The 23,349-nt window shown below is 44.9% G+C and overlaps 26 non-coding genes across 26 annotated transcripts; all 26 read left to right on the top strand.

Annotated features, from left to right (window-relative positions):
* Positions 1 to 423: 423 nt before the first annotated feature.
* Positions 424 to 523, top strand: trnai-uau. Its single transcript has 2 exons — positions 424 to 461; positions 482 to 523. It is a non-coding gene; the product is annotated as a tRNA-Ile (tRNA).
* A 440-nt stretch (positions 524 to 963) lies between these two features.
* Positions 964 to 1,061, top strand: trnai-uau. The gene is made up of 2 exons: positions 964 to 1,001; positions 1,026 to 1,061. It is a non-coding gene; the product is annotated as a tRNA-Ile (tRNA).
* A 1,121-nt stretch (positions 1,062 to 2,182) lies between these two features.
* trnai-uau lies at positions 2,183 to 2,276 on the top strand. Its single transcript has 2 exons — positions 2,183 to 2,220; positions 2,241 to 2,276. It is a non-coding gene; the product is annotated as a tRNA-Ile (tRNA).
* Positions 2,277 to 2,924: 648 nt separating this feature from the next.
* trnai-uau lies at positions 2,925 to 3,018 on the top strand. The gene is made up of 2 exons: positions 2,925 to 2,962; positions 2,983 to 3,018. It is a non-coding gene; the product is annotated as a tRNA-Ile (tRNA).
* Positions 3,019 to 4,688: 1,670 nt separating this feature from the next.
* trnai-uau lies at positions 4,689 to 4,782 on the top strand. The gene is made up of 2 exons: positions 4,689 to 4,726; positions 4,747 to 4,782. It is a non-coding gene; the product is annotated as a tRNA-Ile (tRNA).
* A 648-nt stretch (positions 4,783 to 5,430) lies between these two features.
* trnai-uau lies at positions 5,431 to 5,524 on the top strand. The gene is made up of 2 exons: positions 5,431 to 5,468; positions 5,489 to 5,524. It is a non-coding gene; the product is annotated as a tRNA-Ile (tRNA).
* A 648-nt stretch (positions 5,525 to 6,172) lies between these two features.
* On the top strand, positions 6,173 to 6,266 carry trnai-uau. Its single transcript has 2 exons — positions 6,173 to 6,210; positions 6,231 to 6,266. It is a non-coding gene; the product is annotated as a tRNA-Ile (tRNA).
* A 648-nt stretch (positions 6,267 to 6,914) lies between these two features.
* Positions 6,915 to 7,008, top strand: trnai-uau. Its single transcript has 2 exons — positions 6,915 to 6,952; positions 6,973 to 7,008. It is a non-coding gene; the product is annotated as a tRNA-Ile (tRNA).
* A 648-nt stretch (positions 7,009 to 7,656) lies between these two features.
* On the top strand, positions 7,657 to 7,750 carry trnai-uau. Its single transcript has 2 exons — positions 7,657 to 7,694; positions 7,715 to 7,750. It is a non-coding gene; the product is annotated as a tRNA-Ile (tRNA).
* Positions 7,751 to 8,398: 648 nt separating this feature from the next.
* trnai-uau lies at positions 8,399 to 8,492 on the top strand. The gene is made up of 2 exons: positions 8,399 to 8,436; positions 8,457 to 8,492. It is a non-coding gene; the product is annotated as a tRNA-Ile (tRNA).
* A 648-nt stretch (positions 8,493 to 9,140) lies between these two features.
* trnai-uau lies at positions 9,141 to 9,234 on the top strand. Its single transcript has 2 exons — positions 9,141 to 9,178; positions 9,199 to 9,234. It is a non-coding gene; the product is annotated as a tRNA-Ile (tRNA).
* A 648-nt stretch (positions 9,235 to 9,882) lies between these two features.
* Positions 9,883 to 9,976, top strand: trnai-uau. Its single transcript has 2 exons — positions 9,883 to 9,920; positions 9,941 to 9,976. It is a non-coding gene; the product is annotated as a tRNA-Ile (tRNA).
* Positions 9,977 to 10,624: 648 nt separating this feature from the next.
* On the top strand, positions 10,625 to 10,718 carry trnai-uau. The gene is made up of 2 exons: positions 10,625 to 10,662; positions 10,683 to 10,718. It is a non-coding gene; the product is annotated as a tRNA-Ile (tRNA).
* A 648-nt stretch (positions 10,719 to 11,366) lies between these two features.
* On the top strand, positions 11,367 to 11,460 carry trnai-uau. The gene is made up of 2 exons: positions 11,367 to 11,404; positions 11,425 to 11,460. It is a non-coding gene; the product is annotated as a tRNA-Ile (tRNA).
* Positions 11,461 to 12,107: 647 nt separating this feature from the next.
* Positions 12,108 to 12,201, top strand: trnai-uau. Its single transcript has 2 exons — positions 12,108 to 12,145; positions 12,166 to 12,201. It is a non-coding gene; the product is annotated as a tRNA-Ile (tRNA).
* A 648-nt stretch (positions 12,202 to 12,849) lies between these two features.
* Positions 12,850 to 12,943, top strand: trnai-uau. Its single transcript has 2 exons — positions 12,850 to 12,887; positions 12,908 to 12,943. It is a non-coding gene; the product is annotated as a tRNA-Ile (tRNA).
* A 648-nt stretch (positions 12,944 to 13,591) lies between these two features.
* On the top strand, positions 13,592 to 13,685 carry trnai-uau. The gene is made up of 2 exons: positions 13,592 to 13,629; positions 13,650 to 13,685. It is a non-coding gene; the product is annotated as a tRNA-Ile (tRNA).
* Positions 13,686 to 14,333: 648 nt separating this feature from the next.
* On the top strand, positions 14,334 to 14,427 carry trnai-uau. Its single transcript has 2 exons — positions 14,334 to 14,371; positions 14,392 to 14,427. It is a non-coding gene; the product is annotated as a tRNA-Ile (tRNA).
* A 648-nt stretch (positions 14,428 to 15,075) lies between these two features.
* Positions 15,076 to 15,169, top strand: trnai-uau. Its single transcript has 2 exons — positions 15,076 to 15,113; positions 15,134 to 15,169. It is a non-coding gene; the product is annotated as a tRNA-Ile (tRNA).
* Positions 15,170 to 15,817: 648 nt separating this feature from the next.
* trnai-uau lies at positions 15,818 to 15,911 on the top strand. Its single transcript has 2 exons — positions 15,818 to 15,855; positions 15,876 to 15,911. It is a non-coding gene; the product is annotated as a tRNA-Ile (tRNA).
* A 648-nt stretch (positions 15,912 to 16,559) lies between these two features.
* trnai-uau lies at positions 16,560 to 16,653 on the top strand. The gene is made up of 2 exons: positions 16,560 to 16,597; positions 16,618 to 16,653. It is a non-coding gene; the product is annotated as a tRNA-Ile (tRNA).
* Positions 16,654 to 17,301: 648 nt separating this feature from the next.
* On the top strand, positions 17,302 to 17,395 carry trnai-uau. Its single transcript has 2 exons — positions 17,302 to 17,339; positions 17,360 to 17,395. It is a non-coding gene; the product is annotated as a tRNA-Ile (tRNA).
* Positions 17,396 to 18,646: 1,251 nt separating this feature from the next.
* trnai-uau lies at positions 18,647 to 18,740 on the top strand. Its single transcript has 2 exons — positions 18,647 to 18,684; positions 18,705 to 18,740. It is a non-coding gene; the product is annotated as a tRNA-Ile (tRNA).
* Positions 18,741 to 19,388: 648 nt separating this feature from the next.
* trnai-uau lies at positions 19,389 to 19,482 on the top strand. Its single transcript has 2 exons — positions 19,389 to 19,426; positions 19,447 to 19,482. It is a non-coding gene; the product is annotated as a tRNA-Ile (tRNA).
* A 902-nt stretch (positions 19,483 to 20,384) lies between these two features.
* Positions 20,385 to 20,478, top strand: trnai-uau. The gene is made up of 2 exons: positions 20,385 to 20,422; positions 20,443 to 20,478. It is a non-coding gene; the product is annotated as a tRNA-Ile (tRNA).
* A 1,422-nt stretch (positions 20,479 to 21,900) lies between these two features.
* Positions 21,901 to 21,994, top strand: trnai-uau. The gene is made up of 2 exons: positions 21,901 to 21,938; positions 21,959 to 21,994. It is a non-coding gene; the product is annotated as a tRNA-Ile (tRNA).
* The last annotated feature ends 1,355 nt before the right edge of the window (positions 21,995 to 23,349 follow it).

Raw genomic sequence — 23,349 nt, forward strand, 5'->3', positions numbered from 1 at the left:
CAGCTCCGTTTGTGGAAAATATGGTGATCAGTGAGAGTGTTGTTAATGGATCCTGTGGTGCAATTGGTTAGCCTGTTTTACTTATACAGCAGTACAGCAGTATAGTCATTGAGATAACAGGTCAGAGTGCAGGCAAAGCTAGTATTCAAATTCATAGTCTTCTGTATCACCAGCTATGCCTGACAAGTCAGCAATGCAGGGTGGCGAGACTGCTCGAAAGTCCAAGCGGATGGCTGTTTGCGAAGTGTGTTGGTGCTTCGGCTCAGAAAAGAATCACCCCATTTGTGGTTTGAACCCACGAATACGAGATTAAGAGTCTCATGCTCTACCGTCTGAGTTAGCCAGGTCGGTCAATTGTCGGACTGACTCGGACCGAATATGGTACATCTATGTTTGTGCAAAATATGCTAATCAATGTATCAGGCTCCTGTGGCGCAATCGGTTAGCGTGTGGTACTTATACAGCAGTATGCAGCGAAGCAATGCAATGCCTCAGGTTGTGAGTTCGAGCCTCACCAGGAGCATGTACTTTTCTTGAACCCTCTGCCTGTCTATTTATTGTCCAGAAAAGGAGCATTTTTCAAAACATTTAGGAGGACATTACATAAGTATGTCATTGAGATAACAGGTCAGAGTGCAGGCACAGCTAGTCATTGAGATAACAGGTCAGAGTGCAGAGTGTTGTTAAAGCTAGTATTCAGATAGTCTTCAGAGTGCAGGCAAAGCTAGTATCAGGTCACAAGTCAGCAATGCAGGGTGGCGAGACTGCTCGAAAGTCCAAGCGGATGGCTTTTGCGAAAATCCTCAGAAAAGAATCACCCCATTTGTGGTTTGAACCCTGAGATTTAAGAGTCTCATGCTCTACCGTCTGAGTTAGCCAGGTCGGTCAATTGTCGGACTGACTCGGACCTGGTCCGATGGTACAGCTCTATGTTTGTGCAAAATATGCTAATCAATGTATCAGGCTCCTGTGGCGCAATCGGTTAGCGTGTGGTACTTATACAGCAGTATGCAGCGATAACAGCAATGCCGAGGTTGTGAGTTCGAGCCTCACCAGGAGCATGTACTTTTCTTGAACCCTCTGCCTGTCTATTTATTGTCCAGAAAAGGAGCATTTTTCAAAACATTTAGGAGGACATTACATAAGTATGTCATTGAGATAACAGGTCAGAGTGCAGGCACAGCTAGTATTAAAATCCTTAGTTTTCTGACCCTGAGATTAAGAGTCTCATGCTCTACCGACTGAGCTAACCAGGCATCTCAGCGGTAATATTGACCTGGTCCGATTATCGTACAGCTCCGTTTGTGGAAAATATGGTGATCAGTGAGAGTGTTGTTAATGGATCCTGTGGTGCAATTGGTTAGCCTGTTTTACTTATACAGCAGTATAAGTCATTGAGATAACAGGTCAGAGTGCAGGCAAAGCTAGTATTCAAATTCATAGTCTTCTGTATCACCAGCTATGCCTGACAAGTCAGCAATGCAGGGTGGCGAGACTGCTCGAAAGTCCAAGCGGATGGCTGTTTGCAAAACATTCAGAAAGAATCACCCCATTTGTGGTTTGAACCCACGAATACGAGATTAAGAGTCTCATGCTCTACCGTCTGAGTTAGCCAGGTCGGTCAATTGTCTGACTGACTCGGACCGAATATGGTACATCTATGTTTGTGCAAAATATGCTAATCAATGTATCAGGCTCCTGTGGCCGGTTAGCGTGTGGTACTTATACAGCAGTATGCAGGAAAATAGGTTGTGAGTTCAGCCTCACCAGGAGCATGTACTGTTAATGAACCCTCTGCCTGTCTATTTATTGTCCAGAAAAGGAGCATTTTTCAAAACATTTAGGAGGACATTACATAAGTATGTCATTGAGATAACAGGTCAGAGTGCATGCAAAGCTAGTATTCAAATTCATAGTCTTCTGTATCACCAGCTATGCCTGACAAATCAGCAATGCAGGGTGGCGAGACTGCTCGAAAGTCCAAGCGGATGGCTGTTTGCGAAGTGTGTTGGTGCTTCGGCTCAGAAAAGAATCACCCCATTTGTGGTTTGAACCCACGAATACGAGATTAAGAGTCTCATGCTCTACCGTCTGAGTTAGCCAGGTCGGTCAATTGTCGGACTGACTCGGACCGAATATGGTACATCTATGTTTGTGCAAAATATGCTAATCAATGTATCAGGCTCCTGTGGCGCAATCGGTTAGCGTGTGGTACTTATACAGCAGTATGCAGCGAAGCAATGCAGAGGTTGTGAGTTCGAGCCTCACCAGGAGCATGTACTTTTCTTGAACCCTCTGCCTGTCTATTTATTGTCCAGAAAAGGAGCATTTTTCAAAACATTTAGGAGGACATTACATAAGTATGTCATTGAGATAACAGGTCAGAGTGCAGGCACAGCTAGTATTAAAATCCTTAGTTTTCTGACCCTGAGATTAAGAGTGTCATGCTCTACCGACTGAGCTAACCAGGCATCTCAGCGGTAATATTGACCTGGTCCGATTATCGTACAGCTCCGTTTGTGGAAAATATGGTGATCAGTGAGAGTGTTGTTAATGGATCCTGTGGTGCAATTGGTTAGCCTGTTTTACTTATACAGCAGTATAAGTCATTGAGATAACAGGTCAGAGTGCAGGCAAAGCTAGTATTCAAATTCATAGTCTTCTGTATCACCAGCTATGCCTGACAAGTCAGCAATGCAGGGTGGCGAGACTGCTCGAAAGTCCAAGCGGATGGCTGTTTGCGAAGTGTGTTGGTGCTTCGGCTCAGAAAAGAATCACCCCATTTGTGGTTTGAACCCACGAATACGAGATTAAGAGTCTCATGCTCTACCGTCTGAGTTAGCCAGGTCGGTCAATTGTCGGACTGACTCGGACCGAATATGGTACATCTATGTTTGTGCAAAATATGCTAATCAATGTATCAGGCTCCTGTGGCGCAATCGGTTAGCGTGTGGTACTTATACAGCAGTATGCAGCGAAGCAATGCCGAGGTTGTGAGTTCGAGCCTCACCAGGAGCATGTACTTTTCTTGAACCCTCTGCCTGTCTATTTATTGTCCAGAAAAGGAGCATTTTTCAAAACATTTAGGAGGACATTACATAAGTATGTCATTGAGATAACAGGTCAGGCACAGCTAGTATTAAAATCCTTAGTCAGAGTGCAGGCAAAGCTAGTATTCAAATTCATAGTCTTCTGTACACCTGAGATTAAGAGTGTCATGACAAGTCAGCAATGCAGGGTGGCTTCTGTAGACCAGGCATCTCAGCGGTCCAAGCGGATGGCTGTTTGCGATTGTGTTGGTGCTTCGGCTCAGAAAATAATCACCCCATTTGTGGTTTGAACCCACGAATGGATCCTCATGCTCTATTCTGAGTTAGCCAGGTCGTCAATTGTCGGACTGATACCGAATAGTGGTACATCTATGTTTGAGAAAATATGCTAATCAATGTATCAGGCTCCTGTGGCGCAATCGGTTAGCGTGTGGTACTTATACAGCAGTATGCAGCAGCAATGCCTGAGGTTGTGAGTTCAGCCTCACCAGGAGCATGTACTTTTCTTGAACCCTCTGCCTGTCTATTTATTGTCCAGAAAAGGAGCATTTTTCAAAACATTTAGGAGGACATTACATAAGTATGTCATTGAGATAACAGGTCAGAGTGCAGGCACAGCTAGTATTAAAATCCTTAGTTTTCTGACCCTGAGATTAAGAGTCTCATGCTCTACCGACTGAGCTAACCAGGCATCTCAGCGGTAATATTGACCTGGTCCGATTATCGTACAGCTCCGTTTGTGGAAAATATGGTGATCAGTGAGAGTGTTGTTAATGGATCCTGTGGTGCAATTGGTTAGCCTGTTTTACTTATACAGCAGTATAAGTCATTGAGATAACAGGTCAGAGTGCAGGCAAAGCTAGTATTCAAATTCATAGTCTTCTGTATCACCAGCTATGCCTGACAAGTCAGCAATGCTGGGTGTCTAGACTGCTCCAAAGTCCAAGCGGATGGCTGTTTGCAAAACATTTAGTGAGGACATCACAAAAGAATCACCCCATTTGTGGTTTGAACCCACGTCGAGATTAAGAGTCTCATGCTCTACCGTCTGAGTTATTAAAATCGGTCAATTGTCGGACTGACTGGACGATTAATATGGTACATCTATGTTTGTGCAAAATATGACTAATCAATGTATCAGGCTCCTGTGGCAGCTCGGTTTGTGGGTAATACAGCAGTATGGTGATCAATGAGGTGTTGTTAATGGATCCTCACCAGGAGCATGTAATTCTTGAACCCTCTGCCTGTTTTTATTGTAGAAAGCAGCATTTTTCAAAACATTTAGGAGGACATTACATAAGTATGTCATTGAGATAACAGGTCAGAGTGCAGGCAAAGCTAGTATTCAAATTCATAGTCTTCTGTATCACCAGCTATGCCTGACAAGTCAGCAATGCAGGGTGGCGAGACTGCTTCGAAAGTCCAATGCGGATGGCTGTTTGCGGATGGCTGTTTGCGAGTGTGTTGGTGCTTCGGCTCAGAAAAGAATCACCCCATTTGTGGTTTGAACCCACGAATACGAGATTAAGAGTCTCATGCTCTACCGTCTGAGTTAGCCAGGTCGGTCAATTGTCGGACTGACTCGGACCGAATATGGTACATCTATGTTTGTGCAAAATATGCTAAGCAATGTATCAGGCTCCTGTGGCGCAATCGGTTAGCGTGTGGTACTTATACAGCAGTATGCAGCGAAGCAATGCCGAGGTTGTGAGTTCGAGCCTCACCAGGAGCATGTACTTTTCTTGAACCCTCTGCCTGTCTATTTATTGTCCAGAAAAGGAGCATTTTTCAAAACATTTAGGAGGACATTACATAAGTATGTCATTGAGATAACAGGTCAGAGTGCAGGCACAGCTAGTATTAAAATCCTTAGTTTTCTGACCCTGAGATTAAGAGTGTCATGCTCTACCGACTGAGCTAACCAGGCATCTCAGCGGTAATATTGACCTGGTCCGATTATCGTACAGCTCCGTTTGTGGAAAATATGGTGATCAGTGAGAGTGTTGTTAATGGATCCTGTGGTGCAATTGGTTAGCCTGTTTTACTTATACAGCAGTATAAGTCATTGAGATAACAGGTCAGAGTGCAGGCAAAGCTAGTATTCAAATTCATAGTCTTCTGTATCACCAGCTATGCCTGACAAGTCAGCAATGCAGGGTGGCGAGACTGCTCGAAAGTCCAAGCGGATGGCTGTTTGCGAAGTGTGTTGGTGCTTCGGCTCAGAAAAGAATCACCCCATTTGTGGTTTGAACCCACGAATACGAGATTAAGAGTCTCATGCTCTACCGTCTGAGTTAGCCAGGTCGGTCAATTGTCGGACTGACTCGGACCGAATATGGTACATCTATGTTTGTGCAAAATATGCTAATCAATGTATCAGGCTCCTGTGGCGCAATCGGTTAGCGTGTGGTACTTATACAGCAGTATGCAGCGAAGCAATGCCGAGGTTGTGAGTTCGAGCCTCACCAGGAGCATGTACTTTTCTTGAACCCTCTGCCTGTCTATTTATTGTCCAGAAAAGGAGCATTTTTCAAAACATTTAGGAGGACATTACATAAGTATGTCATTGAGATAACAGGTCAGAGTGCAGGCACAGCTAGTATTAAAATCCTTAGTTTTCTGACCCTGAGATTAAGAGTGTCATGCTCTACCGACTGAGCTAACCAGGCATCTCAGCGGTAATATTGACCTGGTCCGATTATCGTACAGCTCCGTTTGTGGAAAATATGGTGATCAGTGAGAGTGTTGTTAATGGATCCTGTGGTGCAATTGGTTAGCCTGTTTTACTTATACAGCAGTATAAGTCATTGAGATAACAGGTCAGAGTGCAGGCAAAGCTAGTATTCAAATTCATAGTCTTCTGTATCACCAGCTATGCCTGACAAGTCAGCAATGCAGGGTGGCGAGACTGCTCGAAAGTCCAAGCGGATGGCTGTTTGCGAAGTGTGTTGGTGCTTCGGCTCAGAAAAGAATCACCCCATTTGTGGTTTGAACCCACGAATACGAGATTAAGAGTCTCATGCTCTACCGTCTGAGTTAGCCAGGTCGGTCAATTGTCGGACTGACTCGGACCGAATATGGTACATCTATGTTTGTGCAAAATATGCTAATCAATGTATCAGGCTCCTGTGGCGCAATCGGTTAGCGTGTGGTACTTATACAGCAGTATGCAGCGAAGCAATGCCGAGGTTGTGAGTTCGAGCCTCACCAGGAGCATGTACTTTTCTTGAACCCTCTGCCTGTCTATTTATTGTCCAGAAAAGGAGCATTTTTCAAAACATTTAGGAGGACATTACATAAGTATGTCATTGAGATAACAGGTCAGAGTGCAGGCACAGCTAGTATTAAAATCCTTAGTTTTCTGACCCTGAGATTAAGAGTGTCATGCTCTACCGACTGAGCTAACCAGGCATCTCAGCGGTAATATTGACCTGGTCCGATTATCGTACAGCTCCGTTTGTGGAAAATATGGTGATCAGTGAGAGTGTTGTTAATGGATCCTGTGGTGCAATTGGTTAGCCTGTTTTACTTATACAGCAGTATAAGTCATTGAGATAACAGGTCAGAGTGCAGGCAAAGCTAGTATTCAAATTCATAGTCTTCTGTATCACCAGCTATGCCTGACAAGTCAGCAATGCAGGGTGGCGAGACTGCTCGAAAGTCCAAGCGGATGGCTGTTTGCGAAGTGTGTTGGTGCTTCGGCTCAGAAAAGAATCACCCCATTTGTGGTTTGAACCCACGAATACGAGATTAAGAGTCTCATGCTCTACCGTCTGAGTTAGCCAGGTCGGTCAATTGTCGGACTGACTCGGACCGAATATGGTACATCTATGTTTGTGCAAAATATGCTAATCAATGTATCAGGCTCCTGTGGCGCAATCGGTTAGCGTGTGGTACTTATACAGCAGTATGCAGCGAAGCAATGCCGAGGTTGTGAGTTCGAGCCTCACCAGGAGCATGTACTTTTCTTGAACCCTCTGCCTGTCTATTTATTGTCCAGAAAAGGAGCATTTTTCAAAACATTTAGGAGGACATTACATAAGTATGTCATTGAGATAACAGGTCAGAGTGCAGGCACAGCTAGTATTAAAATCCTTAGTTTTCTGACCCTGAGATTAAGAGTGTCATGCTCTACCGACTGAGCTAACCAGGCATCTCAGCGGTAATATTGACCTGGTCCGATTATCGTACAGCTCCGTTTGTGGAAAATATGGTGATCAGTGAGAGTGTTGTTAATGGATCCTGTGGTGCAATTGGTTAGCCTGTTTTACTTATACAGCAGTATAAGTCATTGAGATAACAGGTCAGAGTGCAGGCAAAGCTAGTATTCAAATTCATAGTCTTCTGTATCACCAGCTATGCCTGACAAGTCAGCAATGCAGGGTGGCGAGACTGCTCGAAAGTCCAAGCGGATGGCTGTTTGCGAAGTGTGTTGGTGCTTCGGCTCAGAAAAGAATCACCCCATTTGTGGTTTGAACCCACGAATACGAGATTAAGAGTCTCATGCTCTACCGTCTGAGTTAGCCAGGTCGGTCAATTGTCGGACTGACTCGGACCGAATATGGTACATCTATGTTTGTGCAAAATATGCTAATCAATGTATCAGGCTCCTGTGGCGCAATCGGTTAGCGTGTGGTACTTATACAGCAGTATGCAGCGAAGCAATGCCGAGGTTGTGAGTTCGAGCCTCACCAGGAGCATGTACTTTTCTTGAACCCTCTGCCTGTCTATTTATTGTCCAGAAAAGGAGCATTTTTCAAAACATTTAGGAGGACATTACATAAGTATGTCATTGAGATAACAGGTCAGAGTGCAGGCACAGCTAGTATTAAAATCCTTAGTTTTCTGACCCTGAGATTAAGAGTGTCATGCTCTACCGACTGAGCTAACCAGGCATCTCAGCGGTAATATTGACCTGGTCCGATTATCGTACAGCTCCGTTTGTGGAAAATATGGTGATCAGTGAGAGTGTTGTTAATGGATCCTGTGGTGCAATTGGTTAGCCTGTTTTACTTATACAGCAGTATAAGTCATTGAGATAACAGGTCAGAGTGCAGGCAAAGCTAGTATTCAAATTCATAGTCTTCTGTATCACCAGCTATGCCTGACAAGTCAGCAATGCAGGGTGGCGAGACTGCTCGAAAGTCCAAGCGGATGGCTGTTTGCGAAGTGTGTTGGTGCTTCGGCTCAGAAAAGAATCACCCCATTTGTGGTTTGAACCCACGAATACGAGATTAAGAGTCTCATGCTCTACCGTCTGAGTTAGCCAGGTCGGTCAATTGTCGGACTGACTCGGACCGAATATGGTACATCTATGTTTGTGCAAAATATGCTAATCAATGTATCAGGCTCCTGTGGCGCAATCGGTTAGCGTGTGGTACTTATACAGCAGTATGCAGCGAAGCAATGCCGAGGTTGTGAGTTCGAGCCTCACCAGGAGCATGTACTTTTCTTGAACCCTCTGCCTGTCTATTTATTGTCCAGAAAAGGAGCATTTTTCAAAACATTTAGGAGGACATTACATAAGTATGTCATTGAGATAACAGGTCAGAGTGCAGGCACAGCTAGTATTAAAATCCTTAGTTTTCTGACCCTGAGATTAAGAGTGTCATGCTCTACCGACTGAGCTAACCAGGCATCTCAGCGGTAATATTGACCTGGTCCGATTATCGTACAGCTCCGTTTGTGGAAAATATGGTGATCAGTGAGAGTGTTGTTAATGGATCCTGTGGTGCAATTGGTTAGCCTGTTTTACTTATACAGCAGTATAAGTCATTGAGATAACAGGTCAGAGTGCAGGCAAAGCTAGTATTCAAATTCATAGTCTTCTGTATCACCAGCTATGCCTGACAAGTCAGCAATGCAGGGTGGCGAGACTGCTCGAAAGTCCAAGCGGATGGCTGTTTGCGAAGTGTGTTGGTGCTTCGGCTCAGAAAAGAATCACCCCATTTGTGGTTTGAACCCACGAATACGAGATTAAGAGTCTCATGCTCTACCGTCTGAGTTAGCCAGGTCGGTCAATTGTCGGACTGACTCGGACCGAATATGGTACATCTATGTTTGTGCAAAATATGCTAATCAATGTATCAGGCTCCTGTGGCGCAATCGGTTAGCGTGTGGTACTTATACAGCAGTATGCAGCGAAGCAATGCCGAGGTTGTGAGTTCGAGCCTCACCAGGAGCATGTACTTTTCTTGAACCCTCTGCCTGTCTATTTATTGTCCAGAAAAGGAGCATTTTTCAAAACATTTAGGAGGACATTACATAAGTATGTCATTGAGATAACAGGTCAGAGTGCAGGCACAGCTAGTATTAAAATCCTTAGTTTTCTGACCCTGAGATTAAGAGTGTCATGCTCTACCGACTGAGCTAACCAGGCATCTCAGCGGTAATATTGACCTGGTCCGATTATCGTACAGCTCCGTTTGTGGAAAATATGGTGATCAGTGAGAGTGTTGTTAATGGATCCTGTGGTGCAATTGGTTAGCCTGTTTTACTTATACAGCAGTATAAGTCATTGAGATAACAGGTCAGAGTGCAGGCAAAGCTAGTATTCAAATTCATAGTCTTCTGTATCACCAGCTATGCCTGACAAGTCAGCAATGCAGGGTGGCGAGACTGCTCGAAAGTCCAAGCGGATGGCTGTTTGCGAAGTGTGTTGGTGCTTCGGCTCAGAAAAGAATCACCCCATTTGTGGTTTGAACCCACGAATACGAGATTAAGAGTCTCATGCTCTACCGTCTGAGTTAGCCAGGTCGGTCAATTGTCGGACTGACTCGGACCGAATATGGTACATCTATGTTTGTGCAAAATATGCTAATCAATGTATCAGGCTCCTGTGGCGCAATCGGTTAGCGTGTGGTACTTATACAGCAGTATGCAGCGAAGCAATGCCGAGGTTGTGAGTTCGAGCCTCACCAGGAGCATGTACTTTTCTTGAACCCTCTGCCTGTCTATTTATTGTCCAGAAAAGGAGCATTTTTCAAAACATTTAGGAGGACATTACATAAGTATGTCATTGAGATAACAGGTCAGAGTGCAGGCACAGCTAGTATTAAAATCCTTAGTTTTCTGACCCTGAGATTAAGAGTGTCATGCTCTACCGACTGAGCTAACCAGGCATCTCAGCGGTAATATTGACCTGGTCCGATTATCGTACAGCTCCGTTTGTGGAAAATATGGTGATCAGTGAGAGTGTTGTTAATGGATCCTGTGGTGCAATTGGTTAGCCTGTTTTACTTATACAGCAGTATAAGTCATTGAGATAACAGGTCAGAGTGCAGGCAAAGCTAGTATTCAAATTCATAGTCTTCTGTATCACCAGCTATGCCTGACAAGTCAGCAATGCAGGGTGGCGAGACTGCTCGAAAGTCCAAGCGGATGGCTGTTTGCGAAGTGTGTTGGTGCTTCGGCTCAGAAAAGAATCACCCCATTTGTGGTTTGAACCCACGAATACGAGATTAAGAGTCTCATGCTCTACCGTCTGAGTTAGCCAGGTCGGTCAATTGTCGGACTGACTCGGACCGAATATGGTACATCTATGTTTGTGCAAAATATGCTAATCAATGTATCAGGCTCCTGTGGCGCAATCGGTTAGCGTGTGGTACTTATACAGCAGTATGCAGCGAAGCAATGCCGAGGTTGTGAGTTCGAGCCTCACCAGGAGCATGTACTTTTCTTGAACCCTCTGCCTGTCTATTTATTGTCCAGAAAAGGAGCATTTTTCAAAACATTTAGGAGGACATTACATAAGTATGTCATTGAGATAACAGGTCAGAGTGCAGGCACAGCTAGTATTAAAATCCTTAGTTTTCTGACCCTGAGATTAAGAGTGTCATGCTCTACCGACTGAGCTAACCAGGCATCTCAGCGGTAATATTGACCTGGTCCGATTATCGTACAGCTCCGTTTGTGGAAAATATGGTGATCAGTGAGAGTGTTGTTAATGGATCCTGTGGTGCAATTGGTTAGCCTGTTTTACTTATACAGCAGTATAAGTCATTGAGATAACAGGTCAGAGTGCAGGCAAAGCTAGTATTCAAATTCATAGTCTTCTGTATCACCAGCTATGCCTGACAAGTCAGCAATGCAGGGTGGCGAGACTGCTCGAAAGTCCAAGCGGATGGCTGTTTGCGAAGTGTGTTGGTGCTTCGGCTCAGAAAAGAATCACCCCATTTGTGGTTTGAACCCACGAATACGAGATTAAGAGTCTCATGCTCTACCGTCTGAGTTAGCCAGGTCGGTCAATTGTCGGACTGACTCGGACCGAATATGGTACATCTATGTTTGTGCAAAATATGCTAATCAATGTATCAGGCTCCTGTGGCGCAATTGGTTAGCGTGTGGTACTTATACAGCAGTATGCAGCGAAGCAATGCCGAGGTTGTGAGTTCGAGCCTCACCAGGAGCATGTACTTTTCTTGAACCCTCTGCCTGTCTATTTATTGTCCAGAAAAGGAGCATTTTTCAAAACATTTAGGAGGACATTACATAAGTATGTCATTGAGATAACAGGTCAGAGTGCAGGCACAGCTAGTATTAAAATCCTTAGTTTCTGACCCTGAGATTAAGAGTGTCATGCTCTACCGACTGAGCTAACCAGGCATCTCAGCGGTAATATTGACCTGGTCCGATTATCGTACAGCTCCGTTTGTGGAAAATATGGTGATCAGTGAGAGTGTTGTTAATGGATCCTGTGGTGCAATTGGTTAGCCTGTTTTACTTATACAGCAGTATAAGTCATTGAGATAACAGGTCAGAGTGCAGGCAAAGCTAGTATTCAAATTCATAGTCTTCTGTATCACCAGCTATGCCTGACAAGTCAGCAATGCAGGGTGGCGAGACTGCTCGAAAGTCCAAGCGGATGGCTGTTTGCGAAGTGTGTTGGTGCTTCGGCTCAGAAAAGAATCACCCCATTTGTGGTTTGAACCCACGAATACGAGATTAAGAGTCTCATGCTCTACCGTCTGAGTTAGCCAGGTCGGTCAATTGTCGGACTGACTCGGACCGAATATGGTACATCTATGTTTGTGCAAAATATGCTAATCAATGTATCAGGCTCCTGTGGCGCAATCGGTTAGCGTGTGGTACTTATACAGCAGTATGCAGCGAAGCAATGCCGAGGTTGTGAGTTCGAGCCTCACCAGGAGCATGTACTTTTCTTGAACCCTCTGCCTGTCTATTTATTGTCCAGAAAAGGAGCATTTTTCAAAACATTTAGGAGGACATTACATAAGTATGTCATTGAGATAACAGGTCAGAGTGCAGGCACAGCTAGTATTAAAATCCTTAGTTTTCTGACCCTGAGATTAAGAGTGTCATGCTCTACCGACTGAGCTAACCAGGCATCTCAGCGGTAATATTGACCTGGTCCGATTATCGTACAGCTCCGTTTGTGGAAAATATGGTGATCAGTGAGAGTGTTGTTAATGGATCCTGTGGTGCAATTGGTTAGCCTGTTTTACTTATACAGCAGTATAAGTCATTGAGATAACAGGTCAGAGTGCAGGCAAAGCTAGTATTCAAATTCATAGTCTTCTGTATCACCAGCTATGCCTGACAAGTCAGCAATGCAGGGTGGCGAGACTGCTCGAAAGTCCAAGCGGATGGCTGTTTGCGAAGTGTGTTGGTGCTTCGGCTCAGAAAAGAATCACCCCATTTGTGGTTTGAACCCACGAATACGAGATTAAGAGTCTCATGCTCTACCGTCTGAGTTAGCCAGGTCGGTCAATTGTCGGACTGACTCGGACCGAATATGGTACATCTATGTTTGTGCAAAATATGCTAATCAATGTATCAGGCTCCTGTGGCGCAATCGGTTAGCGTGTGGTACTTATACAGCAGTATGCAGCGAAGCAATGCCGAGGTTGTGAGTTCGAGCCTCACCAGGAGCATGTACTTTTCTTGAACCCTCTGCCTGTCTATTTATTGTCCAGAAAAGGAGCATTTTTCAAAACATTTAGGAGGACATTACATAAGTATGTCATTGAGATAACAGGTCAGAGTGCAGGCACAGCTAGTATTAAAATCCTTAGTTTTCTGACCCTGAGATTAAGAGTGTCATGCTCTACCGACTGAGCTAACCAGGCATCTCAGCGGTAATATTGACCTGGTCCGATTATCGTACAGCTCCGTTTGTGGAAAATATGGTGATCAGTGAGAGTGTTGTTAATGGATCCTGTGGTGCAATTGGTTAGCCTGTTTTACTTATACAGCAGTATAAGTCATTGAGATAACAGGTCAGAGTGCAGGCAAAGCTAGTATTCAAATTCATAGTCTTCTGTATCACCAGCTATGCCTGACAAGTCAGCAATGCAGGGTGGCGAGACTGCTCGAAAGTCCAAGCGGATGGCTGTTTGCGAAGTGTGTTGGTGCTTCGGCTCAGAAAAGAATCACCCCATTTGTGGTTTGAACCCACGAATACGAGATTAAGAGTCTCATGCTCTACCGTCTGAGTTAGCCAGGTCGGTCAATTGTCGGACTGACTCGGACCGAATATGGTACATCTATGTTTGTGCAAAATATGCTAATCAATGTATCAGGCTCCTGTGGCGCAATCGGTTAGCGTGTGGTACTTATACAGCAGTATGCAGCGAAGCAATGCCGAGGTTGTGAGTTCGAGCCTCACCAGGAGCATGTACTTTTCTTGAACCCTCTGCCTGTCTATTTATTGTCCAGAAAAGGAGCATTTTTCAAAACATTTAGGAGGACATTACATAAGTATGTCATTGAGATAACAGGTCAGAGTGCAGGCACAGCTAGTATTAAAATCCTTAGTTTTCTGACCCTGAGATTAAGAGTGTCATGCTCTACCGACTGAGCTAACCAGGCATCTCAGCGGTAATATTGACCTGGTCCGATTATCGTACAGCTCCGTTTGTGGAAAATATGGTGATCAGTGAGAGTGTTGTTAATGGATCCTGTGGTGCAATTGGTTAGCCTGTTTTACTTATACAGCAGTATAAGTCATTGAGATAACAGGTCAGAGTGCAGGCAAAGCTAGTATTCAAATTCATAGTCTTCTGTATCACCAGCTATGCCTGACAAGTCAGCAATGCAGGGTGGCGAGACTGCTCGAAAGTCCAAGCGGATGGCTGTTTGCGAAGTGTGTTGGTGCTTCGGCTCAGAAAAGAATCACCCCATTTGTGGTTTGAACCCACGAATACGAGATTAAGAGTCTCATGCTCTACCGTCTGAGTTAGCCAGGTCGGTCAATTGTCGGACTGACTCGGACCGAATATGGTACATCTATGTTTGTGCAAAATATGCTAATCAATGTATCAGGCTCCTGTGGCGCAATCGGTTAGCGTGTGGTACTTATACAGCAGTATGCAGCGAAGCAATGCCGAGGTTGTGAGTTCGAGCCTCACCAGGAGCATGTACTTTTCTTGAACCCTCTGCCTGTCTATTTATTGTCCAGAAAAGGAGCATTTTTCAAAACATTTAGGAGGACATTACATAAGTATGTCATTGAGATAACAGGTCAGAGTGCAGGCACAGCTAGTATTAAAATCCTTAGTTTTCTGACCCTGAGATTAAGAGTGTCATGCTCTACCGACTGAGCTAACCAGGCATCTCAGCGGTAATATTGACCTGGTCCGATTATCGTACAGCTCCGTTTGTGGAAAATATGGTGATCAGTGAGAGTGTTGTTAATGGATCCTGTGGTGCAATTGGTTAGCCTGTTTTACTTATACAGCAGTATAAGTCATTGAGATAACAGGTCAGAGTGCAGGCAAAGCTAGTATTCAAATTCATAGTCTTCTGTATCACCAGCTATGCCTGACAAGTCAGCAATGCAGGGTGGCGAGACTGCTCGAAAGTCCAAGCGGATGGCTGTTTGCGAAGTGTGTTGGTGCTTCGGCTCAGAAAAGAATCACCCCATTTGTGGTTTGAACCCACGAATACGAGATTAAGAGTCTCATGCTCTACCGTCTGAGTTAGCCAGGTCGGTCAATTGTCGGACTGACTCGGACCGAATATGGTACATCTATGTTTGTGCAAAATATGCTAATCAATGTATCAGGCTCCTGTGGCGCAATCGGTTAGCGTGTGGTACTTATACAGCAGTATGCAGCGAAGCAATGCCGAGGTTGTGAGTTCGAGCCTCACCAGGAGCATGTACTTTTCTTGAACCCTCTGCCTGTCTATTTATTGTCCAGAAAAGGAGCATTTTTCAAAACATTTAGGAGGACATTACATAAGTATGTCATTGAGATAACAGGTCAGAGTGCAGGCACAGCTAGTATTAAAATCCTTAGTTTTCTGACCCTGAGATTAAGAGTGTCATGCTCTACCGACTGAGCTAACCAGGCATCTCAGCGGTAATATTGACCTGGTCCGATTATCGTACAGCTCCGTTTGTGGAAAATATGGTGATCAGTGAGAGTGTTGTTAATGGATCCTGTGGTGCAATTGGTTAGCCTGTTTTACTTATACAGCAGTATAAGTCATTGAGATAACAGGTCAGAGTGCAGGCAAAGCTAGTATTCAAATTCATAGTCTTCTGTATCACCAGCTATGCCTGACAAGTCAGCAATGCAGGGTGGCGAGACTGCTCGAAAGTCCAAGCGGATGGCTGTTTGCGAAGTGTGTTGGTGCTTCGGCTCAGAAAAGAATCACCCCATTTGTGGTTTGAACCCACGAATACGAGATTAAGAGTCTCATGCTCTACCGTCTGAGTTAGCCAGGTCGGTCAATTGTCGGACTGACTCGGACCGAATATGGTACATCTATGTTTGTGCAAAATATGCTAATCAATGTATCAGGCTCCTGTGGCGCAATCGGTTAGCGTGTGGTACTTATACAGCAGTATGCAGCGAAGCAATGCCGAGGTTGTGAGTTCGAGCCTCACCAGGAGCATGTACTTTTCTTGAACCCTCTGCCTGTCTATTTATTGTCCAGAAAAGGAGCATTTTTCAAAACATTTAGGAGGACATTACATAAGTATGTCATTGAGATAACAGGTCAGAGTGCAGGCACAGCTAGTATTAAAATCCTTAGTTTTCTGACCCTGAGATTAAGAGTGTCATGCTCTACCGACTGAGCTAACCAGGCATCTCAGCGGTAATATTGACCTGGTCCGATTATCGTACAGCTCCGTTTGTGGAAAATATGGTGATCAGTGAGAGTGTTGTTAATGGATCCTGTGGTGCAATTGGTTAGCCTGTTTTACTTATACAGCAGTATAAGTCATTGAGATAACAGGTCAGAGTGCAGGCAAAGCTAGTATTCAAATTCATAGTCTTCTGTATCACCAGCTATGCCTGACAAGTCAGCAATGCAGGGTGGCGAGACTGCTCGAAAGTCCAAGCGGATGGCTGTTTGCGAAGTGTGTTGGTGCTTCGGCTCAGAAAAGAATCACCCCATTTGTGGTTTGAACCCACGAATACGAGATTAAGAGTCTCATGCTCTACCGTCTGAGTTAGCCAGGTCGGTCAATTGTCGGACTGACTCGGACCGAATATGGTACATCTATGTTTGTGCAAAATATGCTAATCAATGTATCAGGCTCCTGTGGCGCAATCGGTTAGCGTGTGGTACTTATACAGCAGTATGCAGCGAAGCAATGCCGAGGTTGTGAGTTCGAGCCTCACCAGGAGCATGTACTTTTCTTGAACCCTCTGCCTGTCTATTTATTGTCCAGAAAAGGAGCATTTTTCAAAACATTTAGGAGGACATTACATAAGTATGTCATTGAGATAACAGGTCAGAGTGCAGGCACAGCTAGTATTAAAATCCTTAGTTTTCTGACCCTGAGATTAAGAGTGTCATGCTCTACCGACTGAGCTAACCAGGCATCTCAGCGGTAATATTGACCTGGTCCGATTATCGTACAGCTCCGTTTGTGGAAAATATGGTGATCAGTGAGAGTGTTGTTAATGGATCCTGTGGTGCAATTGGTTAGCCTGTTTTACTTATACAGCAGTATAAGTCATTGAGATAACAGGTCAGAGTGCAGGCAAAGCTAGTATTCAAATTCATAGTCTTCTGTATCACCAGCTATGCCTGACAAGTCAGCAATGCAGGGTGGCGAGACTGCTCGAAAGTCCAAGCGGATGGCTGTTTGCGAAGTGTGTTGGTGCTTCGGCTCAGAAAAGAATCACCCCATTTGTGGTTTGAACCCACGAATACGAGATTAAGAGTCTCATGCTCTACCGTCTGAGTTAGCCAGGTCGGTCAATTGTCGGACTGACTCGGACCGAATATGGTACATCTATGTTTGTGCAAAATATGCTAATCAATGTATCAGGCTCCTGTGGCGCAATCGGTTAGCGTGTGGTACTTATACAGCAGTATGCAGCGAAGCAATGCCGAGGTTGTGAGTTCGAGCCTCACCAGGAGCATGTACTTTTCTTGAACCCTCTGCCTGTCTATTTATTGTCCAGAAAAGGAGCATTTTTCAAAACATTTAGGAGGACATTACATAAGTATGTCATTGAGATAACAGGTCAGAGTGCAGGCACAGCTAGTATTAAAATCCTTAGTTTTCTGACCCTGAGATTAAGAGTGTCATGCTCTACCGACTGAGCTAACCAGGCATCTCAGCGGTAATATTGACCTGGTCCGATTATCGTACAGCTCCGTTTCTGGAAAATATGGTGATCAGTGAGAGTGTTGTTAATGGATCCTGTGGTGCAATTGGTTAGCCTGTTTTACTTATACAGCAGTATAAGTCATTGAGATAACAGGTCAGAGTGCAGGCAAAGCTAGTATTCAAATTCATAGTCTTCTGTATCACCAGCTATTGACAAGTCAGCAATGCAGGGTGGCAGACTGCTCGAAAGTCCGCGGATGGCTGTTTGCCTTCCTCAGAAAAGAATCTTTGTGGTTTGAACCCAGAATACGAGATAATATTGACCTGGTCCGATTATCGGTCACACTGCTCCGTTTGGTGGAAAATATGCTGATCAGTCCTGAGAGTGTTGTTAATGGATCAGCAGTGTGGTGCAATTGTGAGTTAGCCTGTTTTAACCCTCTTATTTATTGTCCAGAAAAGGAGCATTTTTCAAAACATTTAGTCAGGACATTACATAAGTCATTGAGATAACAGGTCAGAGTGCAGGCACAGCTAGTATTAAAATCCTTAGTTTTCTGACCCTGAGATTAAGAGTGTCATGCTCTACCGACTGAGCTAACCAGGCATCTCAGCGGTAATATTGACCTGGTCCGATTATCGTACAGCTCCGTTTGTGGAAAATATGGTGATCAGTGAGAGTGTTGTTAATGGATCCTGTGGTGCAATTGGTTAGCCTGTTTTACTTATACAGCAGTATAAGTCATTGAGATAACAGGTCAGAGTGCAGGCAAAGCTAGTATTCAAATTCATAGTCTTCTGTATCACCAGCTATGCCTGACAAGTCAGCAATGCAGGGTGGCGAGACTGCTCGAAAGTCCAAGCGGATGGCTGTTTGCGAAGTGTGTTGGTGCTTCGGCTCAGAAAAGAATCACCCCATTTGTGGTTTGAACCCACGAATACGAGATTAAGAGTCTCATGCTCTACCGTCTGAGTTAGCCAGGTCGGTCAATTGTCGGACTGACTCGGACCGAATATGGTACATCTATGTTTGTGCAAAATATGCTAATCAATGTATCAGGCTCCTGTGGCGCAATCGGTTAGCGTGTGGTACTTATACAGCAGTATGCAGCGAAGCAATGCCGAGGTTGTGAGTTCGAGCCTCACCAGGAGCATGTACTTTTCTTGAACCCTCTGCCTGTCTATTTATTGTCCAGAAAAGGAGCATTTTTCAAAACATTTAGGAGGACATTACATAAGTATGTCATTGAGATAACAGGTCAGAGTGCAGGCACAGCTAGTATTAAAATCCTTAGTTTTCTGACCCTGAGATTAAGAGTGTCATGCTCTACCGACTGAGCTAACCAGGCATCTCAGCGGTAATATTGACCTGGTCCGATTATCGTACAGCTCCGTTTGTGGAAAATATGGTGATCAGTGAGAGTGTTGTTAATGGATCCTGTGGTGCAATTGGTTAGCCTGTTTTACTTATACAGCAGTATAAGTCATTGAGATAACAGGTCAGAGTGCAGGCAAAGCTAGTATTCAAATTCATAGTCTTCTGTATCACCAGCTATGCCTGACAAGTCAGCAATGCAGGGTGGCGAGACTGCTCGAAAGTCCAAGCGGATGGCTGTTTGCGAAGTGTGTTGGTGCTTCGGCTCAGAAAAGAATCACCCCATTTGTGGTTTGAACCCACGAATACGAGATTAAGAGTCTCATGCTCTACCGTCTGAGTTAGCCAGGTCGGTCAATTGTCGGACTGACTCGGACCGAATATGGTACATCTATGTTTGTGCAAAATATGCTAATCAATGTATCAGGCTCCTGTGGCGCAATCGGTTAGCGTGTGGTACTTATACAGCAGTATGCAGCGAAGCAATGCCGAGGTTGTGAGTTCGAGCCTCACCAGGAGCATGTACTTTTCTTGAACCCTCTGCCTGTCTATTTATTGTCCAGAAAAGGAGCATTTTTCAAAACATTTAGGAGGACATTACATAAGTATGTCATTGAGATAACAGGTCAGAGTGCAGGCACAGCTAGTATTAAAATCCTTAGTTTTCGGACCCTGAGATTAAGAGTGTCATGCTCTACCGACTGAGCCTACCAGGCATCTCAGCGGTAATATTGACCTGGTCCGATTATCGTACAGCTCCGTTTGTGGAAAATATGCTGATCAGTGAGAGTGTTGTTAATGGATCCTGTGGTGCAATTGGTTAGCCTGTTTTACTTATACAGCAGTATAAGTCAGCAGTATAAGTCATTGAGATAACAGGTCAGAGTGCAGGCACAGCTAGTATTAAAATCCTTAGTTTTCTGACCCTGAGATTAAGAGTGTCATGCTCTACCGACTGAGCTAACCAGGCATCTCAGCGGTAATATTGACCTGGTCCGATTATCGTACAGCTCCGTTTGTGGAAAATATGGTGATCAGTGAGAGTGTTGTTAATGGATCCTGTGGTGCAATTGGTTAGCCTGTTTTACTTATACAGCAGTATAAGTCATTGAGATAACAGGACAGAGTGCAGGCAAAGCTAGTATTCAAATTCATAGTCTTCTGTATCACCAGCTATGCCTGACAAGTCAGCAATGCAGGGTGGCGAGACTGCTCGAAAGTCCAAGCGGATGGCTGTTTGCGAAGTGTGTTGGTGCTTCGGGTCTGAAAAGAATCACCCCATTTGTGGTTTGAACTCACGAATACGAGATTAAGAGTCTCATGCTCTACCGTCTGAGTTAGCCAGGTCGGTCAATTGTCGGACTGACTCGGACCGAATATGGTACATCTATGTTTGTGCAAAATATGCTAATCAATGTATCAGGCTCCTGTGGCGCAATCGGTTAGCGTGTGGTACTTATACAGCAGTATGCAGCGAAGCAATGCCGAGGTTGTGAGTTCGAGCCTCACCAGGAGCATGTACTTTTCTTGAACCCTCTGCCTGTCTATTTATTGTCCAGAAAAGGAGCATTTTTCAAAACATTTAGGAGGACATTACATAAGTATGTCATTGAGATAACAGGTCAGAGTGCAGGCACAGCTAGTATTAAAATCCTTAGTTTTCTGACCCTGAGATTAAGAGTGTCATGCTCTACCGACTGAGCTAACCAGGCATCTCAGCGGTAATATTGACCTGGTCCGACTATCGTACAGCTCCGTTTGTGGAAAATATGGTGATCAGTGAGAGTGTTGTTAATCAAATCAAAATCAAATCAAATTTATTTATATAGCCCTTCGTACATCAGCTGATATCTCAAAGTGCTGTACAGAAACCCAGCCTAAAACCCCAAACAGCAAACAATGCAGGTGTAAAAGCACGGTGGCTAGGAAAAACTCCCTAGAAAGGCCAAAACCTAGGAAGAAACCTAGAGAGGAACCGGGCTATGTGGGGTGGCCAGTCCTCTTCTGGCTGTGCCGGGTAGAGATTATAACAGAACATGACCAAGATGTTCAAATGTTCATAAATGACCAGCATGGTCAAATAATAATAAGGCAGAACAGTTGAAACTGGAGCAGCAGCACAGTCAGGTGGACTGGGGACAGCAAGGAGCCATCATGTCAGGTAGTCCTGGGGCACGGTCCTAGGGCTCAGATCAGTTGAAACTGGAGCAGGAGCATGGCCAGGTGGACTGGGGACAGCAAGGAGTCCTCTTGTCAGGTAGTCCTGGGACATGTCAGGTAGTCCTGGGACATGGTCCTAGGGCCCAGGCCAGTTGAAACTGGAGCAGCAGCATAGCCAGGTGGACTGGGGACAGCAAGGAGTCATCATGTCAGGTAGTCCTGGGGCATGGTCCTTAGGGCTCAGGTCCTCCGAGAGAGAGAAAGAAAGAGCATCTCAGAACGCACACTTAGATTCACACAGGACACCGAATAGGACAGGAGAAGTACTCCAGATAAACCAACTGACCCTAGCCCCCGAAAAACTACTGCAGCATAAATACTGGAGGCTGAGACAGGAGGATCCTGTGGATGGATCCTGTGGTGCAATTGGTTAGCCTGTTTTACTTATACAGCAGTATAAGTCATTGAGATAACAGGTCAGAGTGCAGGCAAAGCTAGTATTCAAATTCATAGTCTTCTGTATCACCAGCTATGCCTGACAAGTCAGCAATGCAGGGTGGCGAGACTGCTCGAAAGTCCAAGCGGATGGCTGTTTGCGAAGTGTGTTGGTGCTTCGGCTCAGAAAAGAATCACCCCATTTGTGGTTTGAACCCACGAATACGAGATTAAGAGTCTCATGCTCTACCGTCTGAGTTAGCCAGGTCGGTCAATTGTCGGACTGACTCGGACCGAATATGGTACATCTATGTTTGTGCAAAATATGCTAATCAATGTATCAGGCTCCTGTGGCGCAATCGGTTAGCGTGTGGTACTTATACAGCAGTATGCAGCGAAGCAATGCCGAGGTTGTGAGTTCGAGCCTCACCAGGAGCATGTACTTTTCTTGAACCCTCTGCCTGTCTATTTATTGTCCAGAAAAGGAGCATTTTTCAAAACATTTAGGAGGACATTACATAAGTATGTCATTGAGATAACAGGTCAGAGTGCAGGCACAGCTAGTATTAAAATCCTTAGTTTTCTGACCCTGAGATTAAGAGTGTCATGCTCTACCGACTGAGCTAACCAGGCATCTCAGCGGTAATATTGACCTGGTCCGACTATCGTACAGCTCCGTTTGTGGAAAATATGGTGATCAGTGAGAGTGTTGTTAATCAAATCAAAATCAAATCAAATTTATTTATATAGCCCTTCGTACATCAGCTGATATCTCAAAGTGCTGTACAGAAACCCAGCCTAAAACCCCAAACAGCAAACAATGCAGGTGTAAAAGCACGGTGGCTAGGAAAAACTCCCTAGAAAGGCCAAAACCTAGGAAGAAACCTAGAGAGGAACCGGGCTATGTGGGGTGGCCAGTCCTCTTCTGGCTGTGCCGGGTAGAGATTATAACAGAACATGACCAAGATGTTCAAATGTTCATAAATGACCAGCATGGTCAAATAATAATAAGGCAGAACAGTTGAAACTGGAGCAGCAGCACAGTCAGGTGGACTGGGGACAGCAAGGAGCCATCATGTCAGGTAGTCCTGGGGCACGGTCCTAGGGCTCAGATCAGTTGAAACTGGAGCAGGAGCATGGCCAGGTGGACTGGGGACAGCAAGGAGTCCTCATGTCAGGTAGTCCTGGGACATGGTCCTAGGGCCCAGGCCAGTTGAAACTGGAGCAGCAGCATAGCCAGGTGGACTGGGGACAGCAAGGAGTCATCATGTCAGGTAGTCCTGGGGCATGGTCCTAGGGCTCAGGTCCTCCGAGAGAGAGAAAGAAAGAGAGAAGGAGAGAATTAGAGAACGCACACTTAGATTCACACAGGACACCGAATAGGACAGGAGAAGTACTCCAGATAAACAAACTGACCCTAGCCCCCCGACACATAAACTACTGCAGCATAAATACTGGAGGCTGAGACAGGAGGATCCTGTGGATGGATCCTGTGGTGCAATTGGTTAGCCTGTTTTACTTATACAGCAGTATAAGTCATTGAGATAACAGGTCAGAGTGCAGGCAAAGCTAGTATTCAAATTCATAGTCTTCTGTATCACCAGCTATGCCTGACAAGTCAGCAATGCAGGGTGGCGAGACTGCTCGAAAGTCCAAGCGGATGGCTGTTTGCGAAGTGTGTTGGTGCTTCGGCTCAGAAAAGAATCACCCCATTTGTGGTTTGAACCCACGAATACGAGATTAAGAGTCTCATGCTCTACCGTCTGAGTTAGCCAGGTCGGTCAATTGTCGGA

The sequence above is a fragment of the Oncorhynchus gorbuscha genome, unplaced genomic scaffold (genome assembly GCF_021184085.1).
Source record: "Oncorhynchus gorbuscha isolate QuinsamMale2020 ecotype Even-year unplaced genomic scaffold, OgorEven_v1.0 Un_scaffold_1978, whole genome shotgun sequence".
Classification (NCBI taxonomy): Eukaryota; Metazoa; Chordata; class Actinopteri; order Salmoniformes; family Salmonidae; genus Oncorhynchus; species Oncorhynchus gorbuscha.